The sequence below is a fragment of the Hylobates moloch genome, unplaced genomic scaffold, assembly GCF_009828535.3.
Source record: "Hylobates moloch isolate HMO894 unplaced genomic scaffold, HMol_V3 SCAFFOLD_3, whole genome shotgun sequence".
NCBI classification, from domain to species: Eukaryota; Metazoa; Chordata; class Mammalia; order Primates; family Hylobatidae; genus Hylobates; species Hylobates moloch.
This window is the reverse complement of record NW_026652278.1, coordinates 111,824,679-111,851,456: the sequence shown is the minus strand read 5'-3', so window position 1 is coordinate 111,851,456 and position 26,778 is coordinate 111,824,679. Positions and strand designations below refer to the sequence as shown.

General features: G+C 37.2%; 1 long non-coding RNA gene across 1 annotated transcript; it reads right to left on the bottom strand.

The window, feature by feature from the left end:
* Positions 1-846: 846 nt before the first annotated feature.
* Positions 847-26,778, bottom strand: LOC131382967 (uncharacterized). The gene is made up of 4 exons (XR_009212604.1): positions 26,639-26,778; positions 19,584-19,683; positions 2,782-2,918; positions 847-1,230 (listed from the first exon to the last, which is right to left on the bottom strand). It is a non-coding gene; the product is annotated as an uncharacterized LOC131382967 (long non-coding RNA).

Sequence of the window (26,778 nt, the reverse complement as noted above, 5' to 3'; positions counted from 1 at the left end):
TATTAATCAATGGGGTTACTCCAAAAGTGTCTCCATGGTCAAATACATGTAGAAAATTGTCGGTTTCTTTACTGCAAATTTTCTCTAAGATGCTAATATGTTAATAGATATTTTGACCATCCTAAAAAAAATACAGTATTTGGCAAGCGTGACCATGAAACTCTTTCCAGAAAAACCTGCATGGATCAAGGATTAATGGCAAAAACTGTAATTACTTTCACACCAACATAATATAAAGAGATAAATATTTAACATGATAAATATTCCAACCAATTACCTTGATTAGATTTGTGAATATATCAAGTTATCACCTGGTGATATAGTTTGGATATTTGTCCACTCCAAATCTCTTGTTGATACATCATCCCAAATGTTGTAAGTGTGGCCAAGCGGGAGGGTTTTAGTTCATGGGGGTGGATTCCTCATGAGTGGTTTGGTGTCCTTCCCAAGGTGATGAGCAAGGGCTTGCTCTGTTAGTTCACAGGAGAGCTGGTGGATTAAAGAGACTGACATCTCCTCCCATCTCTCTTGCTTGATCTCTTGCCTGCTCTCTTGCCATGTGACCAGCCAGCTCCCCCTTTACCTTCTCCTATATCTAAGAGCTTCCTGAGTCCCTCACCAGAAGCAGATGCTGATCTTTACAACCTTAAACCAAATAAACCTCTTTCCTTTATAAGTTACCCCACCTCAGGTACTGTTTTATAGCAACACGAAACAGACTAATATGCATGTACACACCAAAAATATGTGCATTTATTATTATTAATAAAAAAAGTAATACAACATGGAAGAAATGGGAAAACAGATCTATCACTTGGGAAGATTTTCTCAAACACAGATGCATGGGATTAGGAAAAGGAAAGCTAAAATTGGATGAGCTGGGATCTTGGAATGTCCTCATTCAGTGAGCACAGTGAAGACGGAGAAGATGACCTTCTCAGCAGATGACCTGTGAGCCAACCTTATGAAGAATGAGCAGATGGAGTCCTGGGTCCTGCATCACTGGGTTTGGGGCTTGCCCTGGAATCCAGGACAGCCACTGCCTAAGTATCTGCCAGGACCCCTGGCAGCCCCACTGACTGTTTCTCATCAAAACCAGCTGAATTTTTCAAGGTACCTGAAGCATCACTGTTTCTTCAAGTCGTTGAGTTCTTTCTTCCCCAAGGGGGAAGTGATGTCTTCTTCAAAAATGCTGAGGCAGTTTTCAACAAGAAATTGTACAGTAGAAACCTGTAACACAAAAGGGGAAAATAGGGTGCTCTTTTCATTTGGCATAGTTATAAGTCACATTTCATTTGTGATTCTTGGAGTGAAAAAAAAACATGAAATTCAGAATTCTGAGAAAAATTCAGAGTTGATACATAAAGACATGAACCAGTTTTCTCTAAGAAACAACTATGATCCTTTTAAGAGCATTTAGGGCATGTATGTTAAAATACTTATAATCAGTGGACTAAAGTTATAATTTATAGCCTAGCCTAATAGTTAACATTTTACATCAGTGGTCATATCTTTAAAAATAGGGTAATTTTCAAGTAACCCTTGTAGGATATTTGGAGTGAAGATATATATTCTTCACTTCTTGTAAAATATGCACAACTTTAAAGCACCCAATAGAATTATAAAGCATCCAATGGATAAAAACTTGTGAAATTCACTTGTTAAGTATCTTAAACTTGGGAAGCAGATATTCTCTGAGGGTCTTTCATGAAGGAAGGAGGCAGCTGGAGAGAAGATCTCTGCTCTTCTTCTTTTTCTTTTTTTTTTTTTTTTCTTTTGAGACAGAGTCTTGCTCTTTCTCCCAGGCCAGAGTGCAGTGGTGCTATCTCGGCTCACTGCAAGCTCCGCCTCCCTGGTTCACGCCATTCTCCTGCCTCAGCCTCCCGAGTAGCTGGGACTACAGGTTCCTGCCACCACGCCTGGCTAATTTCTTGTATTTTTAGTAGAGACGGGGTTTCACCGTGTTAGCCAGGATGGTCTCGATCTCCTGACCTCGTGATCTGCCCGCCTTGGCCTCCCAAAGTGCTGGGATTACAGGCGTGAGCCACCGCGCCCGGCCCAAAATCTCTGCTCGTCTAAGTGCAGTCCCTCTCCATGCATTGCCTGGCCTCAGGATTGCTCTCTGGGTGATCTTGGGAGAGAGCTGGGGTCTTATTATTAGGTACATTATAGCTCCATTAGGATATTCTAGAATGTTTTACTAGTTTTCTCATTCCAGCAGCAGAGACAAAATAGTAGCCAAGTAGTTGCTTGAATGTCAATTGTGAGTCCCGATTGACAGAGAAAGGCAATATGTGTGGAGCCATGAGTGTTCATATTTTCCAAACCACCAATAAGGTGTCAGTAATGACCAGAGGAGCTGGGCCTTATCACCACTGCCATTGTTGAGATGAGGAAACCTTGGCTTGGAATCTTTGCCTAAGGTTACACATCCCTCAGTGATGAGACTGAGAGTTGAATCTTGGCTTGTCAAACTCCAAAGACCAGTTTGGTTTCTATCATGTTACACAACTTTCTTATCTCTCTGTGGTATAGTTAATTTAGTGTTTTGTCTCCTAGGTGAGAAAAAAGTGACTCACTGCTCTCAATTTCCTATTTAACAACCTACCTTCTCATATACCTTCTACCACTCCTACAATAGGATAAATGACTCTGCTACTCCAGAGAACTGTAATTAAAGTGTGCACCTTAAAAAAGGGTTCATCATAGTTAATATCTTGAATTTCAGGTTTAAAGTGGGAGCTCTGCTCCCCAGGGCATAAAAGTGAGAGACCTCATTACCTTTTCCGTGAACCCATTTTCTACTTCTGAGCGGCAGGAAGTAGACAGCTAAAGAATGCTTGGGGCTATACACATGGATAAATTATAAGCTGTCATCTGATTGGCTGAGGAATGCTGCTCAATGTTATGTAACACTCCTAAAAGGTATCAAAAGAGAACAACATTGGCTTTACATTACTGTGCCCTGGTTATGAGACATGGAGTCAAAGGAGATTATTTTGGAGCTTTAACATTTAGTGACTGCTCTGCTGGGATTTGGACATGTAAGAAGCCTGTTGGCCCCTTTTTTGGGCCAATTCATCCCTTTTGGAATGAGAGCATTTACTCAATGCCTGTACCCCAGTTGTGTCTTGGAAGTAACTAACTTGTTTTTGATTTTACAGGCTCATAGGCAGAAGGGACTTGCCTTTTCTCATATGACACTTTGGACTTGGAATTTCGAGATAATGCTAGAATGAGTTCAGACTTTGTGGGATGGTTAGGAAGGCATGAAACGTGAAAGGACATGAGATTTGGGAAGGGCCCAGGGCAGAATTATATGGTTTGGCTCTGTGAACCCACCCCAATCTCATTTTGAATTGTAATCCCCGGTGTTGGGGGAGGCACCTGGTAGGAAGTAATTGGATCATGAAGGTGGTTTCTAATGGCTTAGCATCATCCCCGTAGTGCAGTCTTGTGACAGAGTTCTCAAAAGATCTGCTTCTTTAAAAGTCAGTAGCACTTCCCCTTTAACTCTCTCTTTCTCTCTCCTGCTCCACCATGGTAAGACATTCTTGCTTCCCCTTCACCCTTCTGCCATGATTGTAAGCTTCCTTAGGCCTCCCCAGCTATGCTTTCTGTGAAGTCTGTGGAACTGTGAGTCAATTAAACCTCTTCTCTTCATAAATTATCCAGTCCCAGGTAGTTCTTTACGGTAGCATGAAGACAAACTAACACAATCACTAATTTTTCACAGATGTTGTCAGTTTAATGGAGATTTCTTTTCCCTTTGTGGAATTTTTAGGCAGGGCTCCTCAAGAGCAGGAGGGCATGGTGTTTGCCTTTGGGTTTTCCTCCCACTGGCTCTACCTGGGAGGAGGGTGTCCTCACAAGTACCAGCCAGGGGCAAGGCTGCAGGGTATTGGAGGCCCAGAAACAACCTGCAAAACAATGTTTACAGAATGGAAAAACACAATGCAATCATCAAGAGTTGTCTGCTAAGGGATGTGTTTTCCTCTTTCGTGTTTTATGGCTTCCTACCATAGAACACTTGCTGTGAGGTAGATTGTTGTAAGTTCCCTTTCTTTCATTTCTGATCTATCACTAAGTGCATATTGGCGAGCTCTTGCTTTTCCTTTTTATCTGGCGTAGATAGTATGTCAATATTCCATTTAGAACATAAATTAAAATTTGCATTTTGTAGGGCAAAGGAAGCTTTCATAATAGCTATACAATAAAACCAATATAACCTATACAGTAAAACCAAATCCTCAGGGTAACCAGCAGTTAATCCACAATCAAGAATTGAGAACATGTTAAAATATGCATTCAGCATGGCTGCTCAGGGGTCACGATGAGTGGTGCTGCTGTAAGCCTGAGTGTTATCTGTCATCAAGACGCTGTTTTAACTAAATTAATGCATTTTATTTAAGCAAATATATTTCCAGTATTCGTTTACTTTCTTTTAACTTACTGTTTTTTTTAACTTACTATTGCCCAGCAGTACTGGCAATCTTGCCACAAATGTATCTAAATTATGTAGACTCTGCTGAATTATTGTAAATATTCCTTCAAGAAAGGCTAAAGCAAAAACATGTTTCAAATGAAGTTATTCTTGATAAGCGCTATGATTGCCCTTCATTCCTTAATAAAAATTATGGTCTTGTCCTTATGGAATGTCCTAGGTATGGAGACTTTCTGTCTCCCTCTCTGTCTCTCTCTCTCTGTCTCTCTGTCTCTCTCTCTCTCACACACACACATACAGCGAGAGAGCGAGAGAGAGAGAGAAAGCTAATCTGCTCAAAATTGTATTGCAAATAGAGAGTACAATCTAAAAATCTTTTATTTTAATGTAAGGCTTGGAAGCATCACGTTGGAATCTCTTAAGTCAGGTATACATAAATATCTAGCCAGATAGCCTCAATTCTTGATTGCAATAGGAATTCTTTCTTGTCTGGTGACACGAATCACTTTAACAAAGGAAAATCACAAACCTGAATTAGCCCCATCCCTCTTCCACTCACCCTCTTCCAGATTCAATTTTTGTTTAGGACACACATATCACATAGGTTAGGAAGCGATGCAGAGGTGTCTGCTTTAATCAGCAAATATAAATTCAATATTATTTTAAACGTATTACAGAAATCCACTAGTACAGAAATAATTGGTTTCTTATGCCAAATTCTGGTTGCCCTGAGTTTTTTAGAGGTGTTATTACATCATACAGTCAAACTAAATTTAAATAAAAATATTGGACTTCAGGTCACAACAGCAAGAAATTTTCACATTTTTAGGGAATTTTATATGAGGAACAATGCTATTCACATATTTTCTTGTTTTTGTCTATCTGAATGTCACTTTCTTTAATAAAAGTTCTCAGTTACGCAGACTTCCATCTTTCTTTTTCTGCAACCCTCATCCTCATCCTCACATATGCCCACCTCTCCATCAGAAAACTTCAATAAATGACACCAGCTCTATCAATGTAAAGGAACAGACACTTAAAAGCAAAACAGGATTCAAGTGGTGTGCACACAAATGCCCCCAAATCGGTGTCATGAAAGCCTTGTCTCATTTTGCACCAATTCAGGAGAGGCGTCAGTTACCTAATTATCAGGACCAGCATACAGGGGATGTGATTTCTAGTCAGGTGTTTCTTATGTCAAAATTTACAACAAAACATGTCCTTCAGGACTCCTCATACTGAGATTGAGTCCTTGGATGATAATCAGGGTAAGTAGGGATGGGAGGAACCAGGAAAGAAGATACTGAAAGAACACTGTGGTAGAGAAGATTGGAACTTTTTCATTAAGATTTTTACAAAAACTTTACTGTATATGTTTAAATATATATGTTATTAGTGCTCTAAAATTGTAGCCTGATTTTATTATGCTATCACTTTCAGTTCACACAAAATTTAAAATAGGAATACAAGAAGAGTATCCATATATAAACTAATGTTATATTTTTGTTGTTTTCAATTCCTTAATGTGGAGGGACAAAATGTGACTTTGATATATATTTCAAACATATGTATATATTTGAATATATATGAATTCAAAAACCAAAGATGATTTTTAATTAAAAATAGCTTGTTGGTAACTTAAAGTTATTCCTAGCTTTAGTAGTGACATGTTGATGATGTCATTTGTTGTGTCTGGATTTGTTACTGTTGTGCCTATAGACTGTAAAAAGGAAATAAAAACTGGCTATAAATTAAGAATTTTAATGCATAAGATTACATAACTATTTTCACATTATTATCTGTATTCTAAAGGCAAAGTTTGTTCCAGGTAATGACAAAGTCAAGCACATGTAGAGCATGAATCCTTAATTAAAATTTATTTTCATTCCTTTATATAACATGAAACCAGAAGAAAGTATTTCAGTAAAACATATATTTCTTTTAAAATAAATGACTTGTGGCACTTGTAATATAACAGCTCATGCAAGAGAGAGAAAGACCGAGAATTCAGAGAGGGCACAGGGGCTGCCCCTCAGCATCAGGAGGCCACTTCCACAATAGAGGGAACAGTTTAAAAAGGAGGCACTGGGCCCTTTCTCTCTTCCTGAGTTGTGTTTTTACCATATGGCTTATTTCTTTGCACATCACACATTCAGTTCTAGTCAAATCAGAATAACAACTAGCTATAAAAGACATTTTTCAAATCCCTAGGTAGCGAGCATTTTTTCTGTCAAGTATCACAGTTACTAAGATATTCGTTGTTGAAATCTATTCAGACAATTAAATAAAATTTTAGAAATTTAAGTTCCATTTCCAACTCTGCCAGATAGTAGAGTATCTATAATAGCTCTCTACTGCACTTCATATTGAGAAACTGCTCCATAAAAATAGGAAGACAATTTGCAGAAAATAACCCAAAAGGATTAACAGGATTCTGAGATGACATCTATTGCACTCTGAATTTCAAAAGATATTATTTTAAAATAAGGCAACATGTAACCAAGGATATTTACTATGCATATACATTCATAATGAGGGCCCCATTCTCTGATAAACAGTGCTTACAGAAGACAAATAAAAAAACCTAAATGGACTCTCATGGACCTTAAAGATGATGTTAAAAAATGAAGTTAGAGGAAACCCTTTTTATAATTCATTGCTTTCCCTTTCATTTTATTTTTCTTTCTTATGGACTAACTGCTTGACATAACAGATGGCCCTGAAAGTTGTTAATTAGATTTTTATAAACAAAAGCATCTTAAACTCATTGACTTCAAACTATGCTTCTTGTAGCTCTAAGGATTGTGAAAAAGTGTCTTAGAACCCAACAGCAGGGTTCAGAGCACCCAAACTCAGGGATGTCAGGGGCTGCTTATGCTAAAGTGTCTGGTGGGTGTAAGCCCTGGACTCTAGCATGGGATTTAATTAAAAGGAAAGTTCTGTTATTTTTTCAAATGTCTGAAAGTCCTTCCATATAATTTCAAAACTCTACCATGAAATATTTTATAAAGTAAAAATCTCTTTTGAAATGATAATATGCATCCCTTTCTTTATATTGTTTGCAGGATAACAGGTTTTCAGGGCATAAGGAACATATCAAATTCAAAATAATATTTACAAGGATATGTGTACTTCTTCTTGATGCTGTTCTTCTTGTAGTTGGAGCTCTTTGTAAGCAAATAATTTTTAAAATAAATTTTTATCAAATCATTTTTTAAAAAATGAAACGTGACTATTTTTTTTCCCATATGAGCTAAAGTGTTTCTTGATGTATTAAGAACTAGGAAAATGTGACACATTCTCAAGAGTTGAGGCCAACTTTAAGATGATCTAGACATTCAAATTATGAGACCAAAAGCAGCTATTACAATTATGCTCCATTACATAAAAGAAAATTAGCTCATGAGGATAAAAATATATGAAAGTCTTACCATAGAAATATAAATATTTTAAAATGAAAGTTTTAGATCTGGAAAGATCTACAAGAAAAAATTTCCTGGATGAGCTAAATAGCATAATTGAAATGACAAATGAAAGAGACAATGAATTTGAAGACAAATCAATAGAAAGTATCCAGTCCTGGGCCAGGCACGGTGGCTCATGCCTGTAATCCCAGCACTTTGGGAGGCCAAGGCAGACGGATCACAAGGTCAGGAGATGGAGACCAGTCTGACTAAAACGGTGAAACCCCGTCTTTACTAAAAATACAAAAAATTAGCTGGGCGTGGAGGCGGGTACCTGTAGTCCCAGCTACTCGGGAGGCTGAGGCAGGAGATGGCGTGAACCTGGGAGGCGGAGCTTGCCGTGAACCGAAATCGCGCGGCTGCATTCCAGCCTGGGTGACAGAGCGAGACTCGGTCTCAAAAAAAAAAAAGAAAAAAAAGTATTCAGTCCAAAGAAGGGGGAATAAAAGGATTGAAAAAAAATTAACAGATCCTTGGGAACCTGTGGACAATAGCAGTAGGTTTAATAACTGCATGTATGCATGTACTCACATGTAGAAGCTAAATAAAAGTTGATCTCACAGATATGAAAAGTAGAACAGAGCTTACTAGAGGCTGAGAAAAAACAGTAGGTGGAATGGAGGGATAGAGAGATACTGGTAATGGACACAAAATTACAGATAGCTAGGAGGAATACTTTTATCACTGTAGGATGACTATAGTTAACAATATTATATATTTTCAAATAGCTAGAGGAGAGGATACTGAATGTTCTCAGCACAAAGAAATGATAAATATTTGAGATGATGAATATGCTAATTATTTTGATTTGGTCATTATACATTTATGTATTGAAAGATCACTATGTACCCTATAAGTGTGTACAATTATGTGTCAATTAAAAAATAAAAATTAGGCCAGGTGTGGTGGCTCACACCTGTAATCCCAAGGACTTCGGGAGGCCTAGGTGGGAGGATCATTTGAGATCAGGAGTTTAAGACCAGCCTGACCTACATGGTGAAACCCTGTCTCTACTAAAAATAGTAAAAATTAGCTGGGCATGGTGGTGAACACCTGTAATTTCAGCTACTTGGGAAGCTGAGGCAGGAGAATCACTTGAACCCAGGAGGCAGATGTTACAGTGGAGCCAAGATCATGCCATGTCACTCCAGCCTTGGCAACAGAGTAAGACTCTGTCCAAAAAAAAAAAAAAACTAAAATACTAAAAAGTTTTAATATACTCATAACTGTAATTCTAGAATGAGAGAAGAGACAAAATGGTCTAGAAAAAAAAATGCTTTAAGTAATAATGGCTAAAAGTTTCCCAAATTTGGCAAAAGATAAAAATGTCAAACACAATAAGATTCAAAGAAAACCATGCTTTGACATATCATAGTCAAACTACTGAAAGCCAAATATAAAAAAAGAAAATCTTGAAAGTAGTAAAAATGAAATGAAAAGTCACAGACAGATGATCAGTGTTGAATGATCATATGCTACTCATCACAAAGCACAGAGACCAAAAAACAGTGAAATCGCTTTAAAGTGTTGAAAGGAAAAAAATGGCAAGCAAAATTCTATATTTGAAGAAAATATCTTTCAAGAGTGAAGGTGAAAGATATTTTTAGATTAAAAAAGCTAAGAAAATTTGTTGGCACCAGACCTACGCTATAAGAAGTGGTAAGAAAAGTTTCTACAGGGTGAAATGAAACAGTATTCAAGGGAAACTTGGAGCTTCAGAAATGAATGATGAGCATTAGAAATGTTTATTTCATATAAGTTATAACTAAATAAAGTTTACTTTTTTAAATTTCAGGGCAATTTTTCATGAAAAATGCTGAATGATACCATTTGCCACAATGAAATCAAAGCAGGCAGACAAGAGTGTCCTTCCCCACAGGAGGCCTCTCTAGTCTCAGCTCCCTCAAGCAATGCATCTGGTATTTGGAAATAGGTCAGAACATTCGCATGGCCTTTGCTATTGGCCAGGAAATAGCTTTTTTGAACTATTCTTTTTTCCAACCTACAAATACTATTTTGTGTGACCTAGACTTGCTGTAAAGGGCAAGGTGCAAAAAAATAAAATAAAATAACGGAGAATATCTTTATGAACAACCTGGCTACTGCACTACAACTTCAGAAATCAAAACTTACACAATAATTGAAGGTAAAGGTTTGATTATTTTCCCCAGTAGCATTAAGAAAATAAGGTAAACATATGCTGATCACTTAAAAGTGATGTCCCTCTAAGCTCAGTTCAATCCTGACATTCTTCAGGATGAAAGACTCAAAACTCCTGTGTATTTGACATAGCAGCTAACTGCACTACCTGACCCTGGAGTGGATCCTGTGCTGGAAAAGAAACATTATTGGGTCAACCAACAAAATTGGAACATGAATGGGAGATTAAAACATGTTACCACTGTTAAATTTACTGAAGTTGATAACTGAATGGTGGTTATAAAGAGAATAACCTTATTCTTAGGAAATGCATAAGTATTTAATAATAAGGGGCCATGGTGTATATAACTGTCCTTCAAAAATAGGTGTACACATACATATATATGGAGAAAAAAAGAGAGAGAGACAGAAAAAAATAAATGAAAAAGCAGTGTGGTAAACTGTTAACAAATAAGTCAATCTGGGTAAATGGCGTATGGGTATTCTTAGTGTTATTTTGTACTTTTCTGTATGCTTACAATTATTTCCAAATAATTAAAAGCCTTTAAAAATAAAATAAGTAAACATTTTTAAAAAGTGAAAACAACCAAAATCACTCTGTATGGAACTAGTGATGATTGGGAAAAAAGTTTAATTTCAGTTAAGAAATGTCTGCTTGTGAAAATCACTTTATTACAACAAACCATTAGAGTTTATGGACTTTTTTTTTTTTTTTTTTGAGACAGAGTCACACTCTGTCACCTAGGCTGGAGTGCAGTGGCACGATCACAGTTCACTGCAACCTCTGCCTTTCAGGCTCAAGCAATCCTCCTGTCTCAGCCTCCTGAATAGCTGGGACTATAGGCCAGCATCAAAGTGCCAGGCTAATTTTTTGTATTTTTTGTAGAAATGAAGTTCTGCCATGTTGATCAGGCTGGTCTCAAACTCCTGAGCTGAAATGATCTGCCTGCTTTGGCCTCCTAAAATGCTGGGATTACAAGCCTGCGCCTGCGTGCCTGGCCCAAGTTCATGAACATTTAACATGCAATATTCTTTTCAAGCTTAAGCATTGTAGTTGCCATGGATTCCTCTTGCTTCATATTGCTTAGCCCTTAATTTTTCAACATGTGAAAACATACACGAATATATAAAAGTACACTTTTCCACACAGTGTTTTCTAAATGCTTTCTTTCTCTCCTCTCTTTGTCTCTCCTTTCCTTCCCCCCGTCTCTATGTCATCCCTGTCTCTATCTCCTTTTCATCCTGCCTAAGGCAGAAACTTGGAATTTAATATTTGGTCTCAAAAACAGTTACAGAGACACATTTCTCGATGTCCTCAGTGAAGATTTGAAGGCGAATGCTTTCAGGTGGTCCTTCCCTTTGGCTAGATTGATGCACCTAATCAAATTTAATAATATCCCAAAATAGAGTAGGATAAATTAGCTAATTGCTTATTTTCAAATCAATTTATGTTGCTAATATTTTAAATATACTTATAGCATTTTTAAAAACATGTGGCTAGATTCAGCAACATCAAATCATGGGTTGAAAAAATACACAAAATATTTCAGGAAAATAAAGCATGGCCTCCAAAATAACAGGTTGCCCTGTGATATCAGATTTGAGCAGGAGATTCAGTCCTCAGACACTCCTGCCTGGATTGGAAGGCCCAGCATCTTCTTGGGTTCAAGGGCAGAAAGTTGAGTAGAGTAACCTGCATGTATAGGAACTTTTTCCTTTTTTTTTTAGAGACAGGGTTTGGGTCTGTCACCCAGGCTGGAGTGCAGTGGTTCAATTATAGCTCATTGCAGCCACTGCAGCCTCTGCAATCTTGATGCCCTGGCCACAAATGATACCCCTGCCTCAGCCTCCCAAGTAGGTGGGCTAACAGGTCAAGCTACCATGCCTGGCTTGGAAATTTATTTTATTTATTTATGTGTTTGTTTTTAAAGGCTAGTCAAGTGAAGCAGTGGAAGTGGAGAAGGAATAAATAAATCTGTAGCTCGTTGTGATCAATTAGTTGTAAACACCACTGCATTCGGACTAGCCTGGCTTGTAAAATTTATGTCTTAAGAACAATGCTAGCTCCAATCTATAGGATGGAGAGAAGGAAAAGATGAGAGTGGTAATCAGAACTTCCTCAAAAATAAATAAAACATACAGGTAAATGAGAAAACAATATTTACACAGAGGCAGCCAAGTTAAATCTAAATAAAAAGTTATTTGAGCATGGCCTAACAATTTCTATTAAGGAAATGGGGAATAATTTGGGAATACTGCTTTGCAGAGATTTACATTCTTTTATTGCAAATTAAAGATTTAAAATATATATACTGGCAAACTACCTTGGAAGGAAAGAGCACCAGTGTTCCTTTAGTTCTGAAGAACTACAGTTTTTAAAAATGGAAGAAAAACTTAAACTATATAAAATATTTATAACAACATATTTAGACTGTCATTCTAGATAAAAATATCAGCAGCCTATTGTTACTGATGTGGGTACAAGTGTAAATTGTACCGTCCTCATAACTAGGCCTCTGATGGGCCCTGCTGTTTCACAGGGAGTATCACAGTGATGGGAAGTAGATCTCAGAGTGGAAGATAGGTTGGTTTGGAAGTTAAACACTTAATTGTAACTATGTGATGCAAGCTATGTCATCACAGGCAAGTCACTTAACTGCTCTGAGCTCCAGTTTCCACAACTGAAAACTGGGTTAGTTAAACCTCTGAGTGTAGCTTGAAGTGCTATTCAAATATACAGAATATGAGTTTTCAGGTTAAATCATACTTATGAAATTTGATATTTGGATGGAACACTCTTGGCCAAGAAACAATACTTTTTTAGAGAAAAAAACACAATATTTTATTTCTTTATAAGATAAATAAATTGCAATATATGATTTGCTAAAATTGGTCCCTATTGGTTCTCAGAAAACTTACTCTTCATTACTACGATTCTCTGATTGAGGTCAATTCATTTATTGTTTACTAAAGATTAATATTTTCTCCACTATTTCACTGCAGTGTTCAATATCCAAATTGAAAATGTTTTAAGGTTCATTCATACATGGATTTGTCACCCTCTTGCTATTTAAAAAATTGTAGTACAGTTACATATAGCATACAATTGACCATTAGTGACATTTAGTCCATTCACAATATTATGTATCCATCAACACTATCTCTTTTCAGAACATTTTCATTACCCCTAAAGCAAACTCTATACCCATTAAGCAGTCACCCCCATTCCCCCCGTTCCTAGCACCAATACCACATTTTGTTTATTCATTCATCAGTTGACAAACATATGATTTGTTCCCACTTTTAGGCTATTATGAACAATGCTGCTATAAACATTTTGTATGAATGTATGTTTTAATTTTTCTTGGGTCTATATGTAGGAATGAAATTGCTGAGTCAAAAGGTAATTCTAGGTAAAACTTATTATGGAGCCATCAAACTTTTCTGCGGAGGCTGCCACATTTTATTTATCTACCAGCAACAGCTTCCCCACTCCGCATCTCCACACCACCTCAGGATCGGGAGAGTGGGCCACCTACTTGGCCCAAAATATGCATAATTACATATATTCCATGTCTAATTACTCATGCCAGTTTGTAGAAGAGTAATAACAGCAAAAGAAATAGGTGCCAGTCATTGTTGTAAATGCCTTATACATATTCATATAGCTTTATAACCAATACAACAGTGTAAACCTGGTTTCCACTTTCCCCCTCATTAAAAAAAAAGGCTTTTTGAAAACTCTATCATCAAAGATTTTATATGTTTCCAGTTTGAACTTCCCTCTTTTACCTGCAACATAGAGAAGACATTAAGCAATAGAAACTGAAAACCTTCACATGAATATTTTACGAAAAAGAAGATATGCAGGGAATGCTACAAACATATATTTCTTCCCAATGAGCTTTGGAAATGTTTTCCTAAAGTAAATAGCTGCACTGAAGATTCTGTTAAATTAATAACTTGGAAACATTTTATTTGTCTCAACCTTTTATGGTGATGTATGAGGTTTGGTAGAGTGGAGGGAGGAGGAAAGAAGAGTGTTGAGTGCATGCGATGAACCCTCACTATATAAAACAAGTATGAGACTTGGTGTGTGGTGGTTCAGAGCAGGAGCTATGAATTGCACGGTCCCTGTGAACCCAAGAGTGTTGACCCTGGATGTCCATGGTAGGAAGCCACATTACCCATCCTTATGCCAGCCTAAGAATGTGTATTAGAAAACTGACCTGAATTCCATGAATCAAACCTTTGTTTTAGACTGTCACCTCTCTATAGATACCAATAGATAATCTGCTATACAAAAATTCAGGCAATCCAGTATATGATTATTTGATTAATTTCATTTGCATTTTTTTGTGTGTGTAGAAGGCATCTTGCTATGTTGTCCAGGCTGATCTTGAACTCCTGGCCTCAAGTGATCCTCCCAACTGGGTCTCCCAAAGTGCTAGGATTACAAGTGTGAGATCACCCTGCTCAGCCTATTTGTATTATTAGATTACATTTATTCACAGAGTTAATTTGGGAGTATAAAAGAAATTTTTCAAACTTAAACGGACTATTGAATAATACTCGGTGAAGAAGGATCTATTTTAGAGGTTTAAAAACACAGATAAGACTGGGCATGGGGGGAAGGATGTTGGAGAGAGAGTTCTAGAGACTTCCTCCCTCAACTCTCCTTCCACAGCCCCCGAACACCCACTCCCCAAGTACTCAAAGAGCTGTGTTGAAAAACCACTGATCAAAACTAAAGGAAATTGTTCCAATAGTTACCACGATTTAACTACCATTTGCACATATGTGCACAGAAAAACCTCTTTGGGGAAAGTACAAAGTATGCAAGTGCCCTAGAGGAGGTCAAAAAGTGAGTTACTGGCTTAACAGATATCATATTAAAATGTTTTGCATTTTAAGAAAGTTTGGGGAAAAATTTAATTACTTTTCTCTACCTGTCCAAGACAATATGAAGTTGACTGTGCCCTTTCATAGCTAACTCACATAAATGCAGGACCAAGCTGGGGTCTTACCAGAAGCTGGCCATTAAATTCACCAGAGGCCAGACCAAGAGAAGGGATCTCCCAGCACAGGTGCGGCCTTTCCCGACTTTGTCCACACCATTGGCTGTCCACAGGTTGTTCAGTGGTATTTTACTTTTTAATCCAAAAGCATTTTCTATACTTAGAAAGATAATCAAGCAAGATCTCTGTCAGTTTGTTTCTTAGATGCTGTGGGAGCAGCTGTGCTCATGGAAAGATACCAGTTCTCCCTGTTCCAGGGCAAAGCAGGCCTAATTCATCTCTATTACTCTGTACACATGACACAGGGGATAGTTAGACGAGCGTTTACAAAATGTGTGCTGAGAGAAGCCTGGCTAAGAAGGTGCTGCACACACTTCATGAATGGCAGCAAATAGCTATGGACTGACTGGTCTATTGAGTATGAACCATACTTTACCTTTTAAAGATACTGCTTTTACAGAGAACCGTTAATACATTTATTATCTATCTCTTACTTCAAAAACATTTTGAGGAACTGAACAAAGACTAAAAAATGCATGACTTATAAAAACATTAATATTTATAGAAGTTTTACTTAGGAGAGACAGACTAAAAAATATATAACCTTGAATTAGAGGGATATAAAATACATTTCAACCTTAGTTTTTATGAGATTCTTTTAGCCTTTAAAGCAGAGGTTACTTTAAATTTCTTTTCTTAAGATTTTGTTCATGCCACTTTTTTTTTTAATAGATTCTGGTTAAAACGAAAAGCTATAGCCTACAAACTAAATCCAACTTAGGAAACAAAACCAAACACGCCCCAAGTAGAGGCCAGCAGGTCTTCTATGTAAGTGATGGACACACTTCCCATTTATCTCTGGAGAGTAAGAAGGTGATCGACTTTGTCAGCAGTGAAATTGCTTTTTTGACAATTTCTGCCTAATCCACCTTAGACTTCTAATATAGAAATCACCATATCTCCTGGGTTATTTTACAAATTTAATGCTCAGGTGGACTTGCATTTTAAATAGTTATAAGCCTGATGGAGGATTCCCAGGCACTGTGGGCACAGCACTCGGGGACTTCCCACTAGTCAGAACTACTTGGGGAGACACCAAAGCTACAATGAGATCAAAGATGCCTCATGTGGAAATCTCCCTGTGACTTCACTGATTCATGAGACAACGCTAAAACTCTTCAGTGGAACTTACGAAATGAAAATAATTTTGCAGGAAGCATACATGAAGAATAATCTAGATGCAGAGCTTAGAGCACATTGAATAAAAGAATACACATTGAAAAAGTGTCTTGTGATATAAGATGACGTTTTTCCTGAAATTTTTTGAAATGTTTTTTACCCTGTGTCTGTGTATCTGAAGATTTTTATGAAACAATCAGTTATCAGATAAAATCATTTTTCTAGATATCACCTCTAAAGGCATTATCAAACTAGCAATATATGGCCCATTGGAAATGCGACAAACACCTGCTTGCTTTTATAGATTTTTAGATTTTCTAATATAAGTGTCTATATGTACAAATCTGAAGATTCTGTGTGAAAACTTCCACATATGAGGACTTAGAAAAATTTATTTGAGTAATTCTTCTTTTAGTTCAATAATGTGCTCATACTGTCCACTTTTTTGAAACCAAATCAAGGAGTTATCTAAAAGCCCAGAGCAAGAGGCTAGGTGCAGTGGCTCATTCCTGTAATCCCAGCACTTGCAGAGGCCGAAGTGGAAAGATCACTTAGGCCTGGGAGTTCGAAACTAGCCTAGGTAACATAGTGAGATTCCCATCTCTATAAAAAAAAAATTAAAAAAAAATTAGCTGGGTGTGGTCGAATATGCCTATAGTCTCAGCTACTCCAGAGGCTGAAGTGGGAGGATCCCTTGAGCCCAGGAGGTTGCGGCTGTAGTGAGCTGTGATCATACCACTGCACTCCAGCCTGGGTGACAGAGTGAGACCCCAAAACAAAGTTTATATTCTCCTACAATATTTACTAAGCATCTGTCATGTGCCGATCACTCTTCTAAATATTTTTTGCACATTGTTTCATTTAATCCTAAAAAAAAAAAAAAAATTGCAAAAACAGCAATTACTTTTGCACCAACATAATACATCAAGTAGTCTCTATTAGTCCCATTTTATAGATGAGGAAACTCATGGAGAGGTAAAATAAATTGCCTACATTATAACACAGACAACCTAACTTGCAAGCCTATCCTTGTAACCATTTGGCGTCTATGGGTGTTGACCCACCTTCTAAAGCTCTTGTGTGGAAGAATAGTTTGTGAAGTACTCCCTTCATCTTTCCTACCCTCACCCTTCCTCTTTTCCCCAGGACCATCAGGCTTGCTTATGGGATTGCTCTTTGAGAATGAGGGGATAAATCTCATGACATTATATCAACAAACTAGATACTACCTTGGAATGTTTAAAAGGTATTACAACATAGCTTTGTACTCAAGTGGATTTTCTTAGGGTCCCTCTATGTTTCTTCACTCTCAGTCACTGACACTATTATACTATTTCAGTAGAAAAAGAAAGTGTGAATTTAATATAAACTGGCTCACAGGAGGAGGAGGAAGATGAGGAAGAGTAGGAGTAGCAGCAGAAGAAGGGAAAGAGGAAGAAGGAAGAAAAGAGGGAGGAGGAGGAGGAGAAAGAGGAAGAGGAAGGAGAAATCTACTTTGGTCTTTATACTGGAGGAAAAGCCCCAGTGAACCCTGGAAATTTACAGGATTCTAAGGATATTTCCGCAGTTCTGAGATAGAGATGCTCCCTTAGGTGCTTGGGAGTAAGGGTCATGGATCATGGTAAATTTCATAAGTATTTGTTTGCAGTTCCATAACTGTAACAAGTTAATAGTCATCTTCATCTTTTGACATAAACAAAATTCATTTTTCATTGTTTCTATATTCTTTTACAAGTCAATATAATGGTAGTGATGGCTAAGGAGGACGTAGGCTAAGTAAAGCCTCTTTCTTTAAAGTTTTCCTGGGTCTCCGCTAGTAATAATACATTAATATTTATAAAGCAGATTCTGTCTTTAAAAATGGCCATAATTTTATTTGAAAAAATAACTTCTCATTTAACATTCAAATGAATACCAAGAGTGCTCACGAAGGCCTCATCTGACTTTAATTAACGAGAACAGAAGTTTTTAATGTCATGTAAAGTAAATGACAATAATCAAAGAATAGTTTTTCTATTAACATCCAGCAAAACTGGAACAAACATAATGCTTTTGTGAAGAAACAAACATTTAAATCCCTTTTATTATAATACACAAACTAAAATTTACTTATTTTGACAAAATACAAATGTGGCAATTGGTCAACTATTTTTTCCACTTGAGTTGATTACTGTAGCATCAACATAAAAAGCGAGAGAGCTTCCAACCAGAGCCTGGAGGTGAGCTGAGGCCCAGTGCAACCTACATCATTCCACTCCCTTTTTATGGATAAGTGGAAAAACTAGACACTAAATTCAGATCATTAATATGAACAGATTAATTGATTCAAGGTACAATACAAGGCTCCTTTTTAGAGTGAGATGTGACAGGGAAGAAATATTTGTTATTGCAGGGAGCTGTTTCTTTTTAGTAGTTGTTTTTCCCTGAAAAGAAAATTGTCACGTTAATGGTAAACGTAAATGTCCCCAGATGTTTACTGTGGGAAGGCTTGTACCTAATTTCCTAAAAATTGTGATAAAAACTAGTACAAGGCATCAGCATTCATTTCTGACAGAAAACTTCTTTTAAAAAGAATCTGTTTTCTATCTCAAGGGCCTTGGACTTATAACCAAATTAAAATAACTTCTATCACTTTCACTTTCTAATATTCCCAATGAATGTAAAAAGTATATAAAAATAATCTTCTAGGAACTGAGTCTCTTAAACAAAGATGTTATGAAGTATATAGATACAAATTTTTTCACATCATGAAAACCCTTGCTTGGATGCAAAGAGCCATCTCAAAAGCAGTATGCAAAAAATTAAAAATGTTGCACATCTTTTGTGATAATGAGCCAAGCAAAATAAAAATTCAGCTCCTCCATAGATGCAATTTTTTTAGCAGACAGAAAGGGAACATTATCTTTATAGGAAATGTTTTTAGCAGAATACTATAGATTCTATAAAACCCATTAAAGGGTTATCAGTGTCCAGGACAATAAATGACTTCTGATAAGAAAATAAAGGCCTACTCTTTCTAAATACTATCGTAACCTCAAAGATTAAGACAAAATAAGTAAAGGAAAATATATTCCCCTTAAAAATTGAATGTGAGTGGTCTGCAAGGTCCGAAGAAGGACAAAATGAGCACTCTTGTTGTTTATCTTTCAGGCTGAGCCCAGTTGGGTACAATGAGGGGTGGCAGAAAGAGCACAGTCTTTCCTTGAAAGCTGGCCTGGACTCCAGTCAGTCCCTCCCTGCAATTTCCCAGGGCCACTTACTGATCCTTTCTCAGCCTCTGTTTTCATATCTAAAAACCTAGAAATTATGAAAACCTACCTCAGAAGGCAGTAGAGAAAACTAGATGAGACCTCGGTAATGTTTCTAGTATGGTTCTGAGAATCTCTCCAATAAATTTCAGTTTCCTATATGTAGTTAGCTGGGTTAAATAAAGAGAATGGTAACTAGTCTTAAAGCTTTTAAAAATAGAGACTTATCTTTGTCAGTGGCTTTTTCAGGGCACTTCATTTGGATCTCATGCCAAGGCCTAGACAATCTTCATTCTGTTCTCTTTATGACATCACCACCTCAACAGTTATATTTGTAGGCAATTGCTCTCATCCAAAACATATTATCTTCATCTTTGTTTCTGACTTTTTTTGATAGCTGGACTTCTCATTCATTTCTTCTTTCATTATGCAATCTGCTCCATGTTTTACTAGATTCCAAGCAGATGAGAGTTGTTTTTTTATGCACCACAAAGGAAAGGTTGATTTCAGTGGTGACAGAAAACCAAATGGTTGTGGAATCTTCTATAAAATCCAAAGAAAATAAATAAAGAATAGAGGCAAGAGCACCACATGTTGGGTAAAAGCCTGTGCTTTGAGATACACAGATCAAATTTTAAATGTGAACTCCCCTAACTACTAATGTGGTGACCTGGGGGAAGCCATTAGACCTCTGTACACCGAGGACCCCTGTAAAATATGGAAAATAGCCCCATCTCAATCTTATAAGAGCAGATGTAAGGGTTAGACAAGATTGGGTACATAAAGTCCTTAGCATAAGACCTGACACATAATCTGCCTGTGGGAAATCATACCTATTGTTATTATCACTCAGATTAAATATAAGATTTTTAAAAATTAGTACTTAATTTTGCATGTCTTATCTATGACATGGCATAACTGCAAGCCAGGATGAGGTCAGCAAAGAAGCACTTTATTTTTCTCTAATGACTAAAAAGCTTCTTTATGAGATTTTGTGTTGAAATATTCTTTGTCTTTCATGATATTTCATAAATACTGAAAACAGAAATGGAACGGGTAAACAGATGGCCATACACCTCAATTCTTCCCATCTCCCTGCCTTCAGACATTTACTAAGTCATCAGCATTTTTCTAGGCTGGGTATTGTTTGTGTTCAGTGTGAAGAGGAAAGTATACCCATTGGTTCTACCTCCAAAATAGATGCCAAATCTCTCTTCTGCATCTTTCATTCTCATTGCCATTCCCAGGATGAAGCCTTATCATAATTATCAGGACTATTGCCTCCCTAACCAGTCTCCCTTCTTCCACTTTTGCCTGCCTTCCGCTTATTATCTCCCAGCAGCCAGAACAATATACTAAAAATGTTTACCTGATTTGGATACGCCTATAGAGGCCCTTCAGGATAATATTCCAACCCCTTGCTTGGCCCTATGGACACCTGTGTGACCACTCTCATATCTCGCATAATTTTCCCAGGCATTTTTCTCCAGTCACATCAGCCTTCCCTGAGCCCCTCCCTCCAAAGGATCAAGCTGCACCCACCTTAAGCTTGTTGTCCCCTCAGCCTAGAATTTTCAGGCCCCTGGTCTAGAAATGCTGCTTCTTCTCATCCCAGAGCTCAGGTTTAAATGTTATCATTAAAGGTTACCTCAGAGAGGCCCTCTTGGATGACACCTCTCTAACCCTGTAACATCTTTTTCTCTACATGGCAGCCTATATCTCTTCTTTTCAGAGCCACTAATTATAATCTGCAATATCCCCTCTTATTTTATCATCTGTCATTAAGCCCCAGGCAAGAGGGACCCTGCCTGTCACATTCTCAATTATGTTCTCTACAAGGGCACTGCACACAACAGGACCTCCAGGAATACCTGTTGAGTAAATGAAAAATCAAAACATTTGCAAAAGCAGAAGAAAAATTACTTTATATTTTCTTATAGTAACCATAATGAAATGCAATTTGTTAGTAAAAATGCATTTTATGATAATCAACAGAGCATGTCGTGTATACATACTTGGTATTAGACACAAATCACTGAACAGAAAGAGGTGCTGCTTCTGCTTCCTCCAGCCTCTTCTGAGTTGTCCTGAGCTACTGATTAGCAGGGTTCATTAAGCACCTTCCAATGATGTGGTTTTCTCATTGTAGGTGTCTGTCACAAAAAAAAGTGCTTTCCTGCACACATCAAATACTAAAGAACAAAAAGTCAGTGGTCAAAAAACATATGATAGCATTTTATGCCAAATTTCAAAGGTGATACAATGCTAAAAATTCTGGTCAATCTATCACTGCTGGCAGAAGCTACATGGAAAGCATGAAAAGGAACATAGCCAGCCCGTAGGAGCAAACTCCAGCCCCACGTGACAGCTTGCAAGGAAAAGGGACTTCAGTATACAACCTCAAGTAACTGAATTTACCCCAAACTCTGAATGAGCTCATTAGCAAATTCTTCTCCCAACCCTTCAGTAAGGAATGCAACCCTGACAACACCTTGATCAGCCTTATGGGACCCCTAAGCAGAGGATCCAGTCAAGCCTACGTAATCTCCTGATCATGAAACGTAATAAATTCTCATTGGTTTCAGTCACTAAGTTTATGGTAATTTGTTATAAATGCATAAAAACTTTATACTGTGGTACCTGAAAATGGTGTGCCGCTGTGATAAGCACCTAAAAATTCAGAAGTGGCACTGGAATCAGGAGTACGTGGATGCTAGAAGAATTTTGAGAAGCGTTAGAGAAAACACCACCTAGATTGTCTTGAACAGACTCTTAGTAAAAATATAGACAGTAAAGACTCTGCCAGAGAGGGCTTGGAAGTTATGGAAGAGCATTATAGAGAAAACCTAGCTTGCCTTAGAGAAAAGTTAAATCAGAACAAACAAACTTTGGGTAGAAATATGGATTTTGAAGGCATTGCTGATGAGAGTTCAGAAGAAATGCATTGAAAACAGGAGGAAGGGAGATCCTTGCTTTAAGCAGGCCAACAAAATAAAATTGCACCCTCTAGTCATGTAGAGCACAGACTTTTTAAATGGTGAACTTGAATATTTAGGTGAAGAGGTTTTCAAGCAAATAGATGAAAGAAGTGCTTTTTTTTTCTGCTTATGGGAAAGTGTGAGAAGAGAAAGATAAGTTGAGAGAAGAATTGTTAAACAAAAGAGAACCTGAACTTGTTAAATAAAAGAGAATCAGACTTGCTGATTTGTGAGATTCTTTCCCTATCCAGATGCCAATGATGGCAAAATTAAGAGGATGCTTCAGAAAATGTGGCAGAGAAAAACAAAAGTTGAATATGTGCTTATACAATCTGTTACTAAACCTTCATAAAGATCAAACAATGAGAGTACTCAGGTACAGTAAAGGCTCTTTGAAGAGATTAAGGATGTGGGATATAGATCCCCTCAATATAACTAGAGGCACTCAAAAAGCTTAAGGGCATTTTCTTGCAGCCATCTACGCAGCAGACAAAAATACTATAGTGATGATGTCAGAAGACTTGATGAACCCAAATTCCACCTAATGAGTGAACACGAGTGACAACCATGGGAAACCCATAAAGTTCTTGAGAATTTTATATCTGCAGAAACGCTGCCAGGTTGGGTTGAAAAAGACAGAAAGAGTATACAATAACAGAGGACTGTCAGATTCTCAAATCCTACTGGCAGAAAACAGGCTGATAAAACTACTCAGCTGCAAACATATGCTCCTTTTCATGAAAAGCTAGGGGATGACACAGAAAGCACTGCCCAAAGTCCAGAGGGAGAACGAATGGCCCAGAGTCAGGGACCAAGAGCCACAGGGGATTGTGTTTGAAGTATTATTGGAGATATTATTTTAAAGTTACTAGTAGAATACATAGTATGTCTTGCATACACAATACATGTCAAAAGACCACTAAGAAATTCACAGTACCCATGTCTCTAAACTGGCAAAATGTCCACAGTAGTAATAAAATAGAACATGTATTCTGGAGGAATAGTATCTACTTATAGAGTTATAATGAATTTAAAATGAAGCAACTTATCAAAAGCATTCTTAAACTGTAATGTTCTCCATAAATATTTACTGCTAGTTAATTCTGATTCAAAGTGACAGACACATCATCTTCTATCCAAAGAAAAGTTTCTACTGATTTTTAAAGGAAAAATAAAATCACATTTCCCTAATGTTTTAAACCAATTTATATATTTGGAAAGTTCATTTCTATTGAATCACCTAAGCCACTATAGACCATTATTCCTGAGAGAAGTGTCCAACCACTATGGACCATTATTTTTGAATAACAACCAGCATTTAAAATCTGGTTAAAAATAAAAAGGGAAACACAATTTGTGGCCAAACATGCATAAAATAAAACAACATGGAGACTTACAAAGAAGTAATTACAATTTGGTTACATGTTAGCATAAAAATTTAGATAATTAAGGATTCTAAAAAACTGACTCCTATCTTGTCTAAATTGATATTCAAATTTTGGGGAAAATTGCTAAAAAACACCAAACAATACTGGAAACACCAAAAAGTTTCCAAACTTAACAAAGTGCTTAAATGTTATTTGGTTGAGCATTATAACCAAGCTCTAACAGGACTCTGTGGTCATAATAGGTAAGGCCAGCTAGATTGAATAGAACATAAAAGCTCAAAAGAGGGGCAGGCATTTTCATAGACATACAGAAAATCATCTCCTATGGAGCGAAGAAAGCATCTTCCCTGAGAATACAAAGCATTTTCTCAAGCTCAGCAGCACTAAATCTTATGAACATGACTAACCCTACAAAACCGATTCTAAAGTTAAAAATTAGTTCATATGTTTTAGAGGAAACAAGACAGAACACTTCCTGAGACCACCAGGCTTTTTTGATGATCAAAAAATGTATATTAAAAGAATACGTTGTGCAGTGAAGCCTTAAATGACCACCTTTTTGACTGATGTGAACGTCCTTCTTTCTTCCATTCTTGGCACTGAAAACAGTCATGTCTGCAGCACCTCACAGAGCAGCACAGGCAAATCTTTGAAGCCTGAGGATTCCTCAGTAGTCACGATCACTCAGCATTATGATGTCAAGGTTCTAAGGCTCATCCAATAACTGACAAACTGACATACTCCTTTCTCAGATTTTCTCCCATCTTTTAACTTCTAAAATCTCACCTTTATATTTTTAGATCATTGTAGATTCACAGGCGGTTGTAAGAAATAATACAGAAAGATTCCATCAACCTTTCATCTAGTTTCCCTTAGTGGTAATATTTCCCTAACCTATAGTACAATAACATAACCAGGATATTAACATGGATGCAATCAAGATACTGGACATTTCATTTACCCCAAGGATTTTCTATACTTCCCTTTCATAGCCATACCAACTTCCTTTCCATCTCCACCACTTTTTAATCCCTGGCAACCACTAATCTGTTCTCCATTTCTATAATTTTGTCTTTTCAAGAATGTTACATAAACAATTATATAGTACATAACATTTATGGATTTTTTCATTTAGCATAATTGGAGATTCATGCAAATTGTTACAGATGTTTACAGCTCATCTATTTGTCTCAGTAGTATTCTATGATGTGGTTATACTTCTGTTTGTTTAACCACTCACCTGTTGAAGGACTTCCGGCTTGTTTCCAGGTTGGGACTATAACACATAAATCCTCTATAAACATTTGTGTACAGGTTTTTGAATCAACATACATCTTTATTTCTCTGGAATAAATACCCAGGAATGTGATTTCTGGGTTGTAGTTTCATATTTCATTTTTTAAAGAAATTGTCAAAGCATTTTTCAGGTGTCTGTATAATTTCATATTCCCACCAGCACTGTATGAGTGATCTATTTTCCCTGTGTCCCACCAGTATCTGGTGTCATTGTTCATGCTAGCTGTGCTGACAGGTGTGTAGCAATACCTCATTGTGGACTTAACTTGAATTTCCCTGATGGTTAATGATGCTGAACTTCTTTTCATATGTTGATTCACCATCTGTTTATCTTCTTCAGTATTATAGAACTTACAGTATTCTGCTAAAAACATTTTATATAAAAACGGGGTTCCCTTTCCAGTAGAAGAGTGACCTTTTCACAGAGGAGGAGGTGGCCTCACTAATAGGTGAAATGCCTCGAAGCCACGCAGCCATGAGCTAACACAGGGACTCAAATCCAGCTGATGTAGGAGGTCACAAGCCCAGGGCAGTGAGGCCCCCTCAGTCTTCTCATGTGGAGAGTCTCCTTGTTTTGGCAAACTTGTAGGCCTGAAATTTGATCTTACTAATAAAATTTATTGTTGCCTTTACAGTATCCTGAATCATTATTTGAATATGTATATTTTATTTCCCAGTAGACTCAAAAGACTTCAAGAAGTCTGTATTTGATTTATCATTTAATTCTCATTGACTTTGGCACATTGAGGACATTTTTGAATGAATACATAAAACCATTTTCTGCCATGGATGGGGACAACAAATTCTCTTTGGTTTATTCCACTCATTTAACAAATAGTGTTCGAACCTGTGGTAGGGGAAAGGCACTTGGTTAGTTAGGTTGGGGCAGCAGCAAACAAAAGGGAGCCAGGCCCAACTCTTACAAAACCCATTTTTGAATGCGAGAGACAGAAGTTTAGGAAATATTCACACCAATAACTGTGTAACACAAGACTCTGATGAATGCTGCAAAGAAAAATTACAGAATGAGACGTGAGATGTAAAGAGGGAGTGATACCTGACTTTGTTGTGGAGAGGCAGGAAGGAAGGCCTCTTTGAAGAGCCTATTTGAAATACACTTTTAAAAAAATAATTTAGAGTTAACTAGAAGGAGAGGTGGAGAAACGTGGAGAGAGAGTGTGAGAGAAAGAGGAGTGTGTATTGAGAAGAGATGTTTCATCACTTAATGCAGAAGGGATGTAATTTGAGCATATTAAGTTTCAGAGACATGAAAGAGTTTGCTAGATTGGAGACAGAGGAAAGTGAAATAATCCTGAAGACACAGGAAAGGGCCAAAAATGCAAATCTCATTTGTCCTTTTCAACCTTTAAAGCTTTTTTTTAACCCTAAACCAAACTGATAAAAGTGGCATATAGATAGGGGCTTACAGATACTTCTAATGGCTAGTAAAGGACAATACTAACCTGGGACAAGCTTGATTGTATTTGGTACCATGGAGGTTCATTGGGTAACACTTTCTGGCCCCTCATCAAACATCCACGAGAATGTATTTAATGTAAGAAGTATAGCTCTACTTATCTCTGTACCTTTCCCAATGACCAGA